At 47.9% G+C, this 19,063-nt stretch overlaps 1 protein-coding gene across 2 annotated transcripts in view; it reads right to left on the reverse strand.

The window, feature by feature from the left end:
* The window catches only part of LOC126538488 (FMRFamide receptor-like), a 1,022,731-nt gene that overhangs the window by 672,571 nt on the left and 331,097 nt on the right, over positions 1-19,063 (reverse strand). For both annotated transcript variants that reach the window (XM_050185329.3, XM_072288015.1), the window contains one exon: positions 18,029-18,060. The gene's annotated coding sequence lies outside the window, so the exon portion shown is untranslated. The remainder of the gene's footprint in view (positions 1-18,028; positions 18,061-19,063) is intronic.

Genomic DNA, 19,063 nt, shown 5'->3' on the forward strand with positions numbered 1-19,063 from the left:
TCACGGCAGCGACACAATATCTTTGGAGTGGCCTACACTGGAGCGCCGAGCAGTAGATGGGAAGGTGCCCACATGTGCTATTCTTAACACAACTGTTTGTTGTCATAGTTGGTGCTGGCTGAAAGAAATGTTTTTTTGCCTCAAATTAAAACGCACTCAGAATGAAGAGACATCGACGACGGCAAGGGACGCCCCTCTCTATCTGTGTTCGTTTTGTGTTTTCTTTTAGGCGGAAACATGTTTTTCAGTGTTATTGTTAGAATCGAACTAATGCTCACGCAAGCGCAAATTCGCACACCTTTTGGTTTGGCCTACGTAGACTTTGCCACATTAAATAGGTATCTCATAGACTACCCCCCCCCCCCCCCCCCTGCAATCTAGGTAGCAATTGGTGTACCTTTTATCGCACCCTTGCAACATATTTCGACTTCCTATACATGAACAACAAGCTTGCCGAGAGCCTACAATGCCATTTCAACTCCATATCATTTCACAGCCTTTTTTTAAGTTATGTGACGTCTTGTGAGCATACGGCACAACTTCACGTTTTTTTTTATCTTTGCAATAAGACAAGTGGGCCCCTTCCTATCCACTGCTCGGCGTGCAAGCGCATGCGGCTCCTGAAAGAAGTAAGGATTTTGCGTTGCGATGGCACATCGAGGGAGGTACGCGAACCGCGCCATATAAGCAAGAAGGGACTTGATTGTGCCAGCGATACCTCAGTTTATCTGCACTACAGTGAGTTGAGGTTTACTGAAGACGGCGCCTGTCTTCGCGGCATGCTCTCTCTCTGTGATCGTTAGTTCGCGCAGTTTAAATCTGTCTTAAGATTCACAAACTCTGCCAACAACAAGCTCTTCGAGGCTTCTTGCTTGAACGATAGAATGACAACGATCGCAGAATGAAATTAAGCTTGTCCGAAAGAAAAAGAGAAAATAAAACAGAGGCGGGTGGGGCGCAACATTTTCAAACATGATGGTATCTAAATGCTGCGGGAGTTGCTGCGCTTTCAAAAAAGTAATATTATGTATGAGCATCACACCTTTGGAGTAGCCTCCTCACGTGGCAATACAGCGCTCCCAGCATGCAGCTGCGACCTAGCGGATATGTATGGGGCGTCTTCCTTCCAGGCGGAGTGCCCCCTTCCGCGATTCGAGCTCAATTGAGGCCGTCGTGCCAAAACAGTGACTGTTGAGCTTGGTTGTTTTAATTTTCTGAGAGAGCGAAACAAGCAGGAGCCAAGTCATACGACTAGACATGTCGGCAAGAAAGGCGCGTGCCCTCTGTCACAGGCTGCATTGTCGTTGTTCAGCTCCTGCGGTGGCCCAGGTAGGGTCATTCTCTCCAAACGGCCTTTCTCAGACGCTTTAAAATTCGGCAATAAAACGCATTGCCCATAACGCGGCCATTCGGAACGTTCTTTCTGATGCACAAAACGCTGAACGCTCAAAATTACGATGAGTGTGCACTCTGTCCAGCTGCGGATATCCCTAGCTTAATTTATTTTCAGTCATGTAAACGTCGGGATTTCTCAGTAAGACAACTGCTTCTTTGTATCAGCGTCGTGGCCATAGACCCAAGTTTCTTCCCTAGTGATGATGCTCGATGTTAAAGGCGGGTCATTCGTCCGGTTTTGCTCTCACTTATTTTGCTCACCTCCAAAAATTGCTATTTTGACGCGGCTGCTTAAATGACGTAGATAAATTAAACAGGCTTCATTAACCTGAGTTCTCAATTACAATATGTATGTCTACCAGTTCAAGCTGGCTAGCGCGTGCAGAAGACGTTTGCGGCGTTGACAGCGGTCAAAGGCGGAGGTGCAGTGGCGCACGAAACGGTAAAGGCCCAGGCCGAAAGAACTGCCACCACGCGCTATCATAGCTGCGAAAGGCGCTGAGATGCCCAGCAGTCGGTGCGCTGGCTGAAAGAAATGTTTTTTTGCCTCAAATTAAAACGCACTCAAAATGACGCAATCAGCATCTGCTACCAGATGCTGTGGAACGGTAGCACGCAAGTGCCGGGAAAGAACTATAAAAAAATCGGGAACCATTTGCCTGAAGATTACAGTGGTGCATAATGTTACTGTGAATGACAAAGCGCGAAAAAAAGTGGGAATTGTCAAAGCGGAGACGGTTGATGATGAACCGCAGTGAACCATCGCGATTCGCCGCGGTGCTGTTTGGTGCCAATATTGACCAAATCGCAGATAGCCAGGCGTCGCCATCATGGTCAGGAGAGCCAGCAGTTCCCATAGGGTGACGCGAGAGACAGTCCGCGTCCTGATACAATTGGCTAGACTTGCATAAAATAGGAAACGAATACTCTTGAAGCTGGAAAGCCCAACGGCCAAGGCGGTCACTCGGGTCCTTGAGCGAACGCCCAGAATTTCGTGACTGGCCAGACTAAGGCTATGCATTCGTGCTCTGCGATCGAAAAGTTTGAGTCCGGAGTACAAAGAAGGAAGCTGGCGTATGCAAAGTCTCGTTAGTGGCCACTCTGATTCTGGGCGAGGTCAGTGCCTATGCCATGTCTAGCGGCGTCAGTGCGAACTTCAGTGCGCGCAGTTGGGTCGAAGTGGGCCATTGTAGGCGGTGAGGGCAGTACGTCGGGGAGCGCGTCCTTTTCCGAGTAACTGTAGGCGGGCGAGCGATGTTTCCAACATTTCGCACAAAACGCCCAGAGTACGAGCATATTACAATGCAACTCCGGACAAATTTAGCGGAACGCGGCACAGGAAGTACTTGACAGCACGAATCTTGTCTGGGTCAGGCGGAACGCCGGTGGCACTGACAAGATGGTCAAGTACTGTTATTTGTTGTTTGCTGAAAATACACTTGGCTGAATTTATTTGAAGGTAACCTCGACAAAATACACCTGGGATAGTTTATAGAAGGGTAACGTGACTCTCGAATGTTGGGGAAAATAGAATGACGTCGTCGAGGTAACAACGGCAGATTTCCCATTTATAGCTTTGAAGTAGAGTCAATCGTGTCTAGTCGTGTAAAGTCAAGTAGTGTTCAAATGGAGCTGGAAATTAGAGAGACCAAAAGGCATTTCCATAAATTGGTAGAGCATCTCAGGTGTAATAACTGGTGTAGTTTCATGGTCCATGTCATCAACAAACATGTGCCAGTACCCAGAGCGTAGATCAATAAATGATTTATAGTATTCGACTCCATGAAGGTAACCAAGGGCGTCATCAACGTGCGGCTACGGATAGACGTCCTTGCGTGTTATCTTGTTGAAATAACGATAGTAGTCGCAAAATCTGCAGCTTCCATTCCTAATGGCCAAAATAAGAGGAGAGGCCTATGGGCTGAAGGATGCCGCGAGGACGCTATGGGAAGCATTTTGTTCACTACACGCTGAATGACTGGACGTTCAACATGAGACACGCGACAGGGACGGAGGCGGATAGGACTAGCAGTACCGCTATGAATATAAAGAAAGGGGCTGACAGATGGAATAGCACACTGTGGTGTAAAGTTTGTAAACAGGGATAAGGTGCCTCAGAAAGGCTGGCCAGCGTTTCGAGAGGAGGACGTATCTTCGTCAAAGGCTGCCTCGTCATCCTCGGCTGGTAGTTTCAAAGGGTTACTGCAGTGACGTCACGTACGGATGTTAAACCTTTATAACCGACACCCTCACGTGACATCACTGCGCGAACTCTTTAAAATTAACGTGCCGAGGATGACGAGGCCGCCTTTGACGAAGGTAGGTCCTTCTATCGAAACGTTGGCCAGCCTTTCTGAGGCACCTTATCCATGTTTACAAAATTTATACCACGGTATGAATATGCTGAGTCATCAGCGACGTTGGACTTAATGGGCGGTACTTGAAGTCGAAGATGTCTATAATTTCCTAGAATGCGGAGGTCAACAGCTTGGTCAGGCAGAAAATTGGGAGCAATCATTTTCTTAAATTCTTAAGGGAGTGAAATAGACGCAATAGACGCAGCGAAGGTTGATTGAGTTCCAGCATCTAGGACGGATTTATCGCATACCTCAAGCGCACACACCCTTGCCACCGAATTGGATACGGGAGCACTTGAGCTGAGAAGCTGAAGTTGAGGAAAGGAAAGTGACCCTGATTCTCGGTGACGGTCACGAGAGTGTGCATAATGGCGGAATTTCGTGCGAGTAAAACGTCGACAAACGGAGACACAATGTAGTCCCCGTCGTGAACAGATGGTGATGCCGGCAAGATGACACACGTGGCAGCTTTTGGTTGCAGCAACACACAATCACTAAGCACTAGTGAAGCAGCGTTACAGCTGGAATACTGGCGAGACGAGGAAGCACACGTTTAAGTACGGCAGTAGCACAGTCGATGAGGGCTGAATCCATCGACCACATAAAGCAAGATTGACGTCGTCGGGGCATTGGTCAAGGACGGCAAATATGATAACAGTATGCTGACCGGGCAATGGTGACACAAGCTGCGCACATCCCGAAGATCTGCTAGACACGAAGAAAAATGTTTTGAGGCGAGGCGAAGCTGAGCATTCCTTACAAAAGTTTGCGCACCAGTGTCGACGAGTGCAGGCACTGTTACGCCATCAGCGCCAGCGTCAATCAAGCTTCACCTTGTTGGTACTATAAGGAGGTTATTTGCATCACCTATGAGTGCTTCATCAGTTTTCCTTGTCCAATGTTGAGCGGTCCCGTCGGGGGATGTCATTGAGCGGAAAGAGACGACGGGTGACGTGATGTCGGTGAGTGGCTGTGGAGCATAGTGGTGGCATAGGGGTTGTCGAAACGGTCGGATGAAGGCTGTCAGCGACGGCACCTGGTGTCAAAACGGTCAGAAGAAGCACATTGTGTTCCTGGTTATGACGACCAGCCGTTTATTGATATAGCGGGCAACATAACCGATACAGCGACAGTAGAAACAAATCGGGCGATGACCTACAGTCCTCCACTCGGCTGGGTTGCGAAGGCAAGTATGAAACTGAAACAGTGACATTTGCTGGTAGTAATTGGTCGCCGAGCTGGAGAAAGCGTAAGCGACGAAACCCAAATTGACCAGTTTCTGCCGCCCGATGGCTTAAACGATAGGAAATGAAGACGCAGAGGAATTGCCGAGGCCGCTGCTGAGAGCAAGCGGAGCCATCGCTTCCATTTCTCGGCATGCCATCCGTGCGAACTCACGTGAAAGGCGAGAGCCATCTGTACACGAGAAAGTCGCAGTGGTGATCAGTGTTGCGCCATACTACGTACACCACATGGCTACCACGAGGCGACGGGAGCTCCCACATCTCTGCAACGAATCAAGAATTCGACACGGGCGACGTCATCACCCTGCCCCGCCCAGTGCCTGCCGACGAGAAGTCGCCCAAACTGGTTCTTGCCGAGGCGGAGTCGCCGAAGGGATTTTGGGAGAACTGGCCCATTGTGAGAGGAGAGACTCGCTTCCAGCAACCCAGTCGGTCTGATGCGCTCTTACTGCTACCTGTACGCTATCATCCACTATCTGTAAATGTTGTATAATGTTTTTCGTTTCTTCTAAAGCGTCAGTCTTTCATCCTCCATCCCGAATTCAGAACAGTGGATGGCAAGCTGTGGGATTCGAAGCCAGATAACGCCCGCTACACCGCTCAACGGCAGCCACGAGGACCACCGGCGTCAGCTACTTTGGAGGGGTGAGTGCCCGACGTTTGCCTTTCGCATCGCCAGACTTCTATCGCACACGTAAAGGCTAAGGACAATTGCGCAAGTAATCTGAAAGAGTTCTAGTGGTTTTGTCTTAGTTCGCTTCTGGCCTTGCATAGATTTCCGGCTTCGGAAGCGAAGCTAATTTAGAGGCAAAACCGGAGACGAGCCGTCAGATCGCGATGGCGAAGCTCAGGATACAGGGCCTTCTCCATGTTTGTCAGAAGATGGGGATTTTGGTTGCCGCGGCAAGGCAAATAAAGCCATTCTGGACATTACGAGGGCACTAGAGGTAACTGAGGAGGAAGTCGAATAGGTTTGGGGAGAAATTCTTGAGAGGAGAAGCGGCAAAAAAGGCGCGAGGAGGCAGAGGAGCCGAGAAGGCGCGACGACGCAGAAGAAAAGGCACGACGAGGCAGAGGAGCATAAAAGGCGCGATGAGGCAGAGGAGAAAGAAAGGTGCGAATAGCGAGATCATGCTTTTAAAATGAGAGAACTGGAAATAGAGCAAATTCGAATCAGCTCGGCGCGTTCAAGTCCTCTTTCCGGTGGGGACGATACACCTAAACTGAGAGTACAGGACTTGATGCGACTGTACAGGATAGGCGGTGATATCGCACTTTTGTCGTGAATTTCGAACGCACGTGTGTAAAAATAGGGTTGGACGAAAGCCTTTGGTCTATAAAACTACTTTCAGTTGTCCCAGGAGAGACCGCGGAAGCTCTCGCACGCTTGTCTAAAGAAGACTACGAGAACTATGGAAAGTTAAAAGCAGCGCTTCTTCGCAAATACCGCCTCTCTGCCGAGGCATTTCGACAGCGGTTTAGACAGGCGAAAAGGGGCAGCGAGTCACACACTGAGTTCGCGTACGAGTTAAAGTCGAACTTAATATAGTGGCTCAAAAGTGCAGAATTGTATGGCAACCAGGACAAGGTGCTTGAATGCATAGCATTGGAGCAGTTTTACCGAGTACTTCCAGAAGAAATTAGACTTTGGCTGCAAGACAGGCTCCCAGAGGTAGACCTAAAGAAGGCAGCGAAGTTCGCGGGGGAATATTACACGCGCCGAAGCTTCCGAGGAATAGCCATTCAGGGAGATAGGCTAGAAAAACAGGACTATTTTGTTTTCTGTAGCAAAAACAGCCCAGTCGGCTGGAGCCACTAAAGCTAAAGCAGGCGTAGAGCTTGCGTTCGAAGCCCGGAGACCAATGATCTGCTTCCGTTGCAGCAAGAAAGGCCATATTTCCACAAGTTGCAAGGAGCAAACCGCGTTCGCCAGCATTAGTCATTAAGACAAAAATCTGATGCTGCTCGTGCCACATATACAGGATGTCGTGGTAAACGGGAAAATGTGCCGGGAATTTAGCGATTCCGCCACCACCATGGATGTTACTCATCCGTCCTGTTTCTCCCTGAGAATATACAGTGGAATGCGCCTGGATCAGACAAGTCGCAGAAGAGCAGAGCGCGTGCTTGCCACTTGCCAGGGTAACCCTCGAGGGCGCTTTTGGAAAGTTGCAAAGGCGGCAGCCGTGAGTCCAAGTTTACCCGAACACTTTTCATATCTTTTTTTTCGAACAAATTGAAGCAGTTTTCAGAAAAGGAGGGCCGGTCGTTTTCTACCAGTCTCGCTAGCATGGCCTTCACGCGACCGCGGTCGCGCGCCCTCTCAAAGAAACTTGAAAGCTCATCTTCAAACGAAGAAACTAACAATGTAACATTCTCACAACGGCAACATAAGCTGGGAGATACGGCTGACGAAAAGCAGAGGACTCAGACTTGTCACAGATCAATTACCGGATCACTGACAATGGGTGAGGAGCCATTCGAGACTCGGGAAAATGGGGCGCCAAGGGCTGAAGTGGAAGCTTCACTGCACAGTCCCGCATCCTTTTTCTGGGAGCAGCTTAGTAGGGTTGAACGAAAGGCGCTTATCACGGCACAGGAAAGTGACCCTTCGCTAACTGTGCTGCAGGCTAATGTAAATGAAGGAGTGGCCATAAAAGACATCTTCTACACTAGTCAGGTTTCAAGTACCGGAAATATCACGACTTCAAGGGTCGGACATACAATCAACTACTCGTACCAGAAAAGTACCGACCACAGCTTTTAGAGTTAGAGCATGCGAATGTTTGGGCGGGTCACTTCGGTATCAAGAAGCCAAAGGCTAGGCTACACACTAAGAAAAAAAAGAGTATCTCTTACTCTTTTCGGAGAGCGTGGACTTGCCACGTATACGACACACTTTGTGGGAGACACCCGAACTCTCTTTCGGCAGAGTCCCGAGACTATCTGTGCTCGATACAAGGTGGTTGCGCGACTCCACACACAATAGTCATGCACACTCTCTTCTTGTAGTCTCCTAACCCTCTCAAAAGGGTTACACGACTAGTGCTGAGGGAGTCCGTTAACTATTCTGCAGGAGTCAGGCGACTCAAGATAAAGGGTCACATGACCACTGCTGAAGGATTCGGGTAACTATTCTTGATGAGTCTGATGACTCCAGCAGTGTGCGTCAAGTTACCCTTAGTGCGTGGTGCAGGCCTCTTGGAAATGGAGTAAAATAACTAACCCATGTAAGTCGTTTGGCCCTCGGATGGCAGTGTTGAGCCGCTTTTGAAAAGGTGTCACCAACTTTTGCTGTAAGTAGTCCCGACTACCGCTAGTTCTCAAGATGACTACTGTGAAAAGACAACATATAAAAAAGAACCCATAGCAAACTTGCGAAAAAGGACATGGCAGGTTAGCAACAAAAAGTTCACATTTCTTCACCCTTTGTTGTCTTCTGAAAAATTCAAATGTATTAGTCAGCACAGAATCACCATGAAAGCAAGACAGTTGTCATTACTATTAAACTGGAATCAATAGCCAACCAAGCAAAACAGTCTGAAATAAACATCCAATATGTAGCCTGCAGGTGCATATGCATGACACTGCAATGCAACTCAGAACTATAATGCGGCCCCAAAATATTATGTAACTCATGTAGAAGTTCAATTCAGCACTGCGCAAGTCACTAATGTCAAAACATTTATAAGTTAAACCTATTTCCCTGTTCTTCGAGACGTGTTTTTATTTAGATATTTAGAACTTAGATTTAACATTTTAAGCAAGTAAGCTACTCATAACAAAGAAAAAGGCTGCACTATGTACAAAGGAGACCCAGATAATCAAGTGCAATAAATAAATATTCCAACTTAGATTACATAATCTATGCGTTATACTATGCTTGTTGAAAACAACTGGTTGGCAATTGATAATCCAATCTAACAGTAAAAACAGCTGTCCTACCTTATGGTACTGTTGTTGGCACTTTTCCCCCACAACTTGTGCGTGTTAGCGTTAGTTGAAAATTGATCTCAAAAATACCACATTAAAAAGTTGTGCATCAATTTTATTCTGTCATACAACATGCAACAGTGTATAAAAGCTTCACAACAGATAATATTACAAAAAAATACAGTATCATTTATACTAATTGTTCATTTATGTTGACAAACATACTTTTCCAAGACGAAGTATAATAGCTGACACAGACAATTTCACAGATTGCAATAGCCACTAATACAAAACTTGCCATAATGCAAGCAGGCTGACAAAATATGTAGCACAGGTTGCTGTATTTTGTTACGGCAAAGATAACACATGAATAATGAGGACAAGGGAGGAAGCATAACACATAAACAAACTATACCCAGCTGCATACACGCAGCTGTAACAATACACATGGTGCACCAAGATCCAAAAGAAACAAAGAGGAAGATGTGAGGAAGGCTTCTTTTACTCATCACAAGTTATCCTGTAAGAGCAGATTATGCACTGGCTGTAATCTACCCTCAGCACATACGTAAATAAGTTACATTAGGTGCCACATTTACAAATTACTCCTACGATGTTCTTGTGATTGTCCTTATTCCGATTTTTAACTGTGAAAGCATGACTGAGTTACGTGAAGCCTCCCTACGGCTTGACACATATACAAAAAGAAGTGTTTCTATAAACATTGGAGGTCATGGAAGGATGACTGACACATACCTCCTTTAATTCTTTTGTCTTTGTCCTTATGATTATCTACCGCAGTAGTCTTTTGTAGAGTGAAACACATCCAGATAATACACTGTGGGCAACAAAGTGTGAATACCTGTTCTTGATTTCTACCTTTCTCTGGTGTCCCGCTAAGGTAAGATTGGTGCAAAAAATTGTCTTCCCAATGTATGCGTTCCCACAAAACAATACAGGAGCAGTTTATAAGCCACATTAATGGTGCGTGAAATAAAACATCTGTTCTTAACTTACCACTGCCATTCCAATCTGGTGCGATTTTCTGTTTTGTTGTGTACTCTAGCACAGGTGCTACGCAGTTCACTTGGTGCCCAAAGCAACTCTCACACCATAGCAGGATATCAATTTTGTTTTTCTAATTCTAAGCGAAACTCTGGTTATGGGGGACAATTGCAAACTTATAGCTTTGCTTTGTATCTTCATTATGTTGTAGAGCAGGGTGGAAAGCAAGAACAGATATTTATAATTTGGGTTCCCACTGTGCATTCCATAGATATGTTCGAATGAATGATAAAACTACTTGGTAGATCAACATATGAAAGATAAGAGAATTAAGCTCGAAGTCTACCATATCAGTAACTGGGAATTTTACGTGTAATTGATATTTTGTGATTCCCAGTGATGAAGAAACAGTTTTGACAATATGTGCCAAGGCAACTAAGTCACTCATGCTCACAAAGAAAACAAAATAAAAACAAGTAAGATTACAAGAAGTTCGAACTTGCAACCTAAAGTGAGACACCTCACATGAGTACTTCAAGTGCTCACACGTATTCTGCGCTAACGGCGCCGCTTCCCAGAATCGCTGCGGCTACGATCCGCAGCTTGCGGAGTTGACCGGGCGATCCAAGCGCCTAGGTCCCTCCACCCTCCTGACCCCCTAACCAGGTCAACTGTGAACCGAACGTCGGACACAGCGACGCCGAGTTACGACGCATCAGCGGGCTCAACGACGTGTCATAGGAAGCAGCGACGACGAGGTGACGTGGCCACGTCGATAGACTTTATGTAAATATTCTCAACTTCATAATACATCGTGGGCGAGGACTTAAGACAATATTTTCGATTAGCTAGCTTTGTATATAGTTTGGCGTATGTTAGGGTTTCGCCATTGGGTTGGCAACGGGTGCTTTCTGGATAGATGTATTGTTCTTATGTTCATGACCCATAAAGGCTTTTCCTGACTCAATTGTTCCTCGCATCCTGTTTACCACCCTGAGACTGTGAGAGCAGTTCAAGACGATACTCAAGAATTCCGTCGACCTGGCCGGCACCCATTCCCTGGTCACGGAGGACTTCAACGCCCCGTACGGAGTTTGTGGGTACGTCTACGACACCAGCAAGTGCAGGGGTCTGTGCCAGAACGCCAACTAAACAGACCTCGCGCACATCACGGAGAAGACGTTCCCCACTTGAATAGGCAACTCGGTGAACCTGGACACCTCTCCCGATCTGGCGTTCGTGAAGAACGTCGAGGAAGCCGAGTGAAGCAACACCGCAACGGATTTTGGTAGTGACCATTACGTGCTCTACACCCGCTTCGACGTCACCCGAAGTAAATCCAGAGTTCACCCTCACGGATTGGGGCCTTTTTTCGCAAGCTTCGCGGCAACGAAAGCACACCAGTCCCCAAAGACCTGGAAAACTGGTGCGAGCGAATTAAGAGTGACACCGAGTCGTCCACAAAGAAGATCGCCAGCGACCTGAGGTAATGATGGACAGCAGGCTAGCCCATCTGATCGAGGCCAAGCAGGCGCTGCTCCTCCGATGGAAGGGACATAGGTTCAACCGAAGTTTGAGGGAAAAGATCTCCGAGCTCAACAGGGCCGTCGAAGATCGCTGTCTCACCCTCGGCAAGCAGCAACGGGACGAGGTCTGTGACTCGATCGACGGGCAGATGGGTAATGAAACATCCTGGGGCATGCTCAAACATTTCCTCAACGAGAGCAGCACCAGATCCAGTCAGAGACACACGCTGGCCAGAGCCCTGCACGAAGCTACCAGATTCTGCTTCGGTGACTAGCTGATGCCAATTTCATGAAGAAGTACTTGCTCATAAAGTGCGGAGACGAGGAAGTCCGGTTTCCCGACTACCTCGGCCCGGCATGTTCAGAGTTGGACGAAGACTTCACCGTGGGGGAAATCAGACAAGCGACTTTTGGGCTCAATGGCAAGTCGGCGCCAGGGAACGACAGAATGACCAGCTAGATGCTCCGGAACCTTGACGACTACTTGATCGAATACCTCACCGAGAATAACAACGAGACGTGGAAAAATGGCAGCGTCAATGGAAGACCACCAGCATCGTCCTGATCCCCAAACCTGGCAAAGCTCCGAACGTGGACAACCTCCGACCCATCTCTGTCACGTCCTGCGTCGGGAAGATGGCGGAGCACGTCGTCCTCAGCAGACTAAGCACATGTCTCGAAGATAAACACGTCTATACTCTCAACATGATTGGCTTCCGTACCGGCCTCTCGTCGCAGGACGCCATGAATATGATCAGACATCAAATCATCGATGTATGTACCAGGGACACCAGGGTCCTGCTCGGACTCGACCTCGAGAAGGCGTTTGGCAACATTTTCCACGAACACATTCTAGCATCCATGGTGGACCTAGAGCTGGGCACCAGACTGCATAACTACGTCTGCTCGTTCCTGCGGAGAGGAAAGCGAAGCTGCGGATCGGCGACTTTGTCTCCGACGAGGTGCTCCTGGGCCTACGGTGTACGCCGCAACTCTCGATCATTTCCCTACTCTCTTCAACATCTGCATGGTTGGCCTCTCGAAGAATCTGGCCCAAGTTGAAGCTATCAAACACACCACCTACGCCGACAGCGTCACGATCTGGTCCACCAGCGGTAGCGAAGGGCAAGTGGAAAGTGCCACGCAAGAGGCCGTAGACGTCACGGAGCATTGTACCTGCGACCCACCCGACTCAGGTGCTCCCGAACCAAATCCGAGCTTCTACTTTACAGAAAAGAAAGAGGAGGCAGACCCAATGACTGGAAACCGGTCTCGGAAAGTGACATTCACCTGTTCACTTGGAGCGGCGGCCCTATAACCAGTGTCCCCACCATCAAAGTCCTAGTTATGTTCATCGAGTCAGGTGGATGAAACCACACTCCGTTGCGCAAGATAATTGTGGAGACCCACAACACTTTTCGCCTCGTGCGAAGGGTCACCAACAAACATCGTGGCCTCAAGGAGGACAACCTGCTTCGGCTCATCAACGCCTTTGTGCTTCGTCACTTCACCTACACGGTGGCCATGCACAGCTGGCTCAGAGCCGAGAGGGAGAAGCTCAATGCCCTCATTATAAAATTCGTCAAGAGTGCCCCCGGCCTGCCCGTCAGAACGCATACCAAGGATCTCCTCCGGCTCAGCAAAGATAACACCGTGGAGGAGGTAGCCGAAGCTCAGCGACGGGCTCAAGTAACTCGGCAGCCGACCACGCTGGCCGGCAGGCGCATCCTCGAAGAGATCGGACTCGTCCCCCTCCCCTCTAGAACTTGGCTGACAAAACCCAAATCCCCAATGTAATAGGGGAGAAGATCGTCGTCGCCTCGTTGCCCCGTAACGTTCATCTCGTTCACAACGCAGGTCGTCGCAAGGGAAGTGCATCGAATATACTGAAGAAAATATACAAGGGCAATATCGAAGCAAGCTTCGTGGGCGCCGTTGCGTACCGAGACGGCAAGGCATTTGCGGTTTCCGTCGGGAACACGCTGGGGAAAGTCATCACCTGTGCTACGGTCTGGACAACCGACCCCGAGGTAGCCGACCACATGGCCATTGCACTCACCATGCCAGACGGTCGGCGAGAAAGGGTACATAGCGATTCGAAAGCGGCCGTCAGGGTATTCGAGAAAGGCCGGGTAGCCCGGCAGGTAGCTCAAATTCCGAAAGGGGCTAAACACGGCGACGGTTCCATCCTTTGGTTCCCTGCCCACGTCGGAGCGACTGAGGGGGTTCCTCTGAAGCTCAACGAATCTGCCCACGAGGCTGCGCGTCGCTTTACCGACCACGCTGCCCTCGGATCGGGCGTCTCTCTCCCCGGACACATAGACACTCCTATCACGCACAATGAAATTACAAAATTCTTTTACTTAGCGAGAAAGGCTTTCCCGCCGCCTCACTCCAAGCTAAGGAGGCCGCAGGCGGTCCCGCTCAGACTTTTGCAAACTAACTGCTGCCCAAATCCAGCGTCCCTTAACAGCATTTATCGTGAGATTTACGCAAATTGTTCTTGCGTGGCCTGTGGTGAGGCTGCTACTTCATCTCACGCGCTCTGGGACTGCGGATCGTCGCGCGCGAAGCTCACCAAGGGAAAGTGGGACACGCTCCTGCCAAGTCCCGTTTTTGAGGCCGTACTGCGCGACCGCGCCGGCAGCCTAGATCTATCAGTCACATCGTGGGATTAGCCGGGTGCGCGTTTTATCGTGTTTTACTGGGCCCCATAAAAGTTTATTCATTCACTCACTAACTCATCACGTGATGACTCCTTTTGCAAATGTCTCACAACTGGCCTTCGCGCACAAAGCGGCAAAGGAGGTCGGCTCCTCGTCCTTCATGCCGGAGGTGAAATGGGCTTCGTGGAGGGGGCATGTCTCATTTTTCAGGCGAAAAAGAATGCTACGACAGACTACCGCAGTTAAATGAATGGCCCACGCTTTGAGATGCGGTCCACCGAACCAATTCTAGCAAACATCGAACCACGGTGTGTTATTGTCATGGACAATGCTCCGTGCCATAGCATTCTCGAAAACTTGCCCTCGACGTCATCGCGCAAGGCCGAAATTCATTCTTGGTTGACTGAAAAAAACATCCCGTGAACTAATGACCAGTTGAAGCCCGAGCACTTTCTTCTGGTTAACCCGAACAAGCACAAGTTTTCTGGATACCGGATTGAAGCCTTGGCCAAGGCTGCTCGTCATGACATTGTTCGGCTTCCTCCTTAGCACTGTGAGTTGAACCCTATCGAAATGATATGGAGCCAGATCAAGGGGTACATTGCGGCCAACACTTCATTCACTCTCGCTGGAGTCGAAGAACTACTGAACCAAGCAATCGCCCTCGTGACTCCAGAAAACTGGGTGTGGGACTGGGATCATTAGGAGCGTCTTGAGAAAGAGGCCTGGAAGCGGGATGGCGCAGTTAACACCAAACTCAACAGCATCATAATCCCTCTATGTTCCGACTCCAGCAGATGCAGTGTTAGTAGTGTCAGCGAAATGAGCGGTGTAGAGGAACTCTGATGAATCCGGTGTGCGCTGGCTCATGTGATGGGGATTGTGTTTGGCTAGTGACGAGATGCTTTGTTTATCTTTCTGATGCCCAGCAGCTTGGAAGTATGCTCTGAAAGCCTATGTGGTGCTGGTTGTGTGCGGAAACTGACAGGACACTTTGTTTACCTTTATGGTGCCTAGCAGCTTGGGAGTTAGCTCTGCCGCCTCATGTGGTTCTGGTTCCGTGCAGCACCAGGCAATCATTTGGTGTGTTTGTTATCAGCACGCGAATTAGTCTTTTGATTGTCGTTGTCGGTTACAGCTAAAAGGCACTTGTGCATTTGTCATACACAAAATGGAAGCTGAGGACAAAAGCTGAGAGCGAGAAGTGTTGAGTGGTGCATTAGATATCTTGTTTCACCCAAAACAATTGCAAATCGAAAATCTGATGACAACCCAAGAGACCATAAACAGCCTTTGCAAGTAGCTGTTACCGGTGGATGAAGTGACAAGACTGGAAGAATTATTTGTCAAGAACTGCGAGATGATAGTGACTTCATGAAATGCATTGCGGTCTCATAATTTGTAACTGTTCTAGCCATCTGGCAAAAAAGAAAAATCGGCCATCAGTTGCACTCTGTACATAGATAATCATTTGTACCCACTTGCTCATGCTTTGTCTTTTAGACTACACAGGGTAGGTTGCTAAAGTAAACAGGCATGTGAAGCTCCAATAATTATTCAACTTCAAATTATTCAAACCTCAAATTATTCAACTGTATCCGCGTCGTACCTTTTTCTCTCGCTCCTTTTTGTGCGCTAAAAACCTGAAAATTCAAATGCGTTTTTACAGGGATACATGCCGAGTAGTAATGTGAATCGTCAATTTCTCAATTTTCAATGTCAAAACGCTGTATTTTTTCCAGCTACCAGCCTCATCTCTTGTAAAAAAGATCAATTCGATTCCTGCTCGAGGCCCTGGTGTGTAAAGTCGAACATTCAAGAAGCAAAGGCACATGTTCATGCAGCAGGATTTAGAGAAATATTCACGAACATTTTGGTGTGTGGGGATGGACGGCGTCACTGTGTTATGTTTTGTTGTGCAACTTCTGGTACGTATATGTTGTACTCATGAAGATTTTATTGTACACCATTATCAGTGACTGCAAATAACTGCTAACAGAGTCAATGTTTGCTTTGCAAAAACGTGGCCCTTTGTCTTTGATAGCTAGAGTTGGCTTGAAAGAAGGGGCCACAGTTTTAAAGGTTCGCTCCCGTGACTGGTGTGTGTGTGGGTGCGTGCGTGTGTTACTAATTTAGTGACGTCCAGATTTTAGCTAGCTGACTATGAAGGAAACATATAACAAAACACCTTGTTTCGTCTGCTTCAATTTTTCGTGTAGCACAAATCATTCCTGCTTACCAATACTCGCCGTGTACAGATGTCAAACTGTCTGCAACTGGCCGTGGCAGCCCTGCGTGTCCGAGGAGCTTTCTCGCTGGTTCCGGAATTGTGTGTGCGAATCCCGGCTACAGCCACAAAAATGCACATTGGAAAGTGGAGGGCACGGGGATGGCGTAACCACCAGTGTGAGTAGCGCTTGGAATGCTGGCGTTTGGCAAAGTTAGCTAACGCAATGTGTTTTACAATGTAAGAAACCACTGATTACTGGCCAAATGGTAGGTGACCATTTATTTTTAAAGTTTACAACTAGCGCTAATTGTGTGGATGTTTAGAAAGTGTTTTTCAGCCTCTCTGGGGTTTACACGCCTTCATGCTGTAAATAGGATATTTAGCGAGTGCAGTACGACTGCTATCCCGAAGTATACAACCTGCGCCACGCAATATCGTGAGACACGACCGCACGCCTGTACGATGTTCATCAAATAGGTCGGAATGGGCAGGGGTGGGGATTGAGTACAGGATTCATGCGTTCTGCAGTGCGAGCTTCCACTGTACGTTTTTCGAGCTGCAGAGGGTATGGGCAGTGGGCCACGGATACCCCTCGGGGACAGCGTAATTTAACGCAATCCAAACAAGACTTCGCTTCACGCCGCAGTGTGTGCGCGCTGCTCTTTCGGTATACCGTGCCCGCGCAATGTAAGCATGCTACACCTGTTCGTGGTGCTGACCAGTTTTCAGCTCCGAAGAGTTTACATATCAGTGCATGCCCTCAAAACAGCAGCGCTGACACAATTCACGTCATTTCTCGACGATACAGAGTTGGACGGTATTGCCCAAGGCATAATTTAGTATGTCGGCCCGAGGTCTCCAGTCAAACGGTTGGCTTAATTGTGGTTAGGAACAAATGAAGCGTAGGGAAGGATGCGCCAATATGCCTGCATTCTCTAATATCCTGAGTCAACGTACTCAGCCACGGGGCACATGCGAAGAAATGAACTGTAGCAAATGCGTATATGTCACGCCGAAACTTAAAACCGAGCGCAGTTTATCAGGAACCATTTTGGCGCAATTTCACAGAAAACAGTTGCACCCCCCCCCCCCCCCCCCCCTATTCCCGTAGCTTTCGCTCCATTGCCACAGAAAGTTGTCCGCGAGTATAGGGCCGTATTCACAATGCATTTTCATGGGAGTGCTATTGGCCATTCACTGGCCATGGTTGCCAATATTTAGTCTTACGAACAATTCTAGCGTTATTTTATGAGCTTAAACTGCGCTATGGACGAGACGCCGAGGTAGAAGAAGACAGGACGAACGCAGTCTGTCTTCTTCGGTGTCTCGTTCCTAGCGCAGTTTAAGTTCACAAAATATTCTCTTACCAACTAGCCTCTCCTCGGCACACTCTCCTCGAATTCTAGCGTCACGTGCTTTTACGAATGCGGGCCTAAGAGCCCACTTCCCGGGCTAAAATCTTATTTGTTGCTTCTGTAATTAGGTGACATTGAAAGACACCGGTAGAGTAAATCTTTGCAGCTCAAGGACGCTGAGGCAGTTATTGATTTTAGCATACCCACCAAACAATTGTCTCAGTTAAAAACATGTTTCTTGGCAGTAAACACATAAAATGCGAATATTTCAGCACAACAACTAAGCTTTAGTTGTAGCATTGAGGAATGTGGCTCACCGTTAGTGGTCAAGGCGAAGTGGTAGTTCCCTCTGAAATAAAATTAGGACTGCAATATATAAATACATTCACATGTTGCAGCATTATTTCTAGATGCAAACCATGTCCTCCAGATGTCAGCAACCTGATTAACTAAAAAGAAAACGGTCTACCTTTTTATGAGACACTTGGTTGCCGAATGAATAAGTGGAGCAGCAGCGATATAGTTGTGGGACAGGTGCGCTAAATATATTCACCGTATTCGCAGAGTAACAGCCGAATACTTGGGGCGCTACTGTCATCTTGACAGCACTACAATATTTTGGTGAACTCTACCATAGGTGTCCGCGATATCACTCATTGACTATCTGTCATTGATGATTGATGCTTCCGAGTCACTGACGCACTCTGAGGGGCATTCTGTCTGCGTAAAACTTAGTACATTTCTTGAAGGCAATTTTCCTGTACGAGCGTATGCAACTGCACACGTGAGTGAAAACATATGTGCGAATGTTCGCACTCTATCTCTCATACTTCTTTCTTACCTTTCTGGTTTTTATTCATTTCTCTTTCCAGCGCTTAGGGTAGCCCAACGGGCGTAACCATGGTTAACGTCGCTGCGTTTTTTTATCTCTCTCTTTAGCTACCCCCGTGTAGACATTAAAAGTTGCTTAAACATCAGGCATAATGTACCTTCGAATTTCCGTCAAATCGTAAGTCGGTTCCATTTTCAGTTATTTGAGAACAGCGGGCAGTCCACGCGCTTCGTATAACACATGAAAATGGGGAGAAAACGAGTATTCACTAATTATTTCCAAACTGCTTAATTGAGCCGTAAAAGTTAAACTTTTGCCTCACATTACCCTGTATATGCTCGCTATTTCGGCCGAAAGTAAACTCGGTGCCACGTGCACTTGTCATGAGACACTGGCAAACGTTTCGAGTAACAACCTTATTTCTGTATGAGGCCCATTTGTAATTCTCTACAAGAGCTGAAATTCTTCTACGAAATCAAAACTCTGGTGGCATAAATAGTCCACACCATGTCTCTTATGT

Source organism: Dermacentor andersoni, chromosome 4 (genome assembly GCF_023375885.2).
Source record: "Dermacentor andersoni chromosome 4, qqDerAnde1_hic_scaffold, whole genome shotgun sequence".
Lineage (NCBI taxonomy): Eukaryota > Metazoa > Arthropoda > Arachnida > Ixodida > Ixodidae > Dermacentor > Dermacentor andersoni.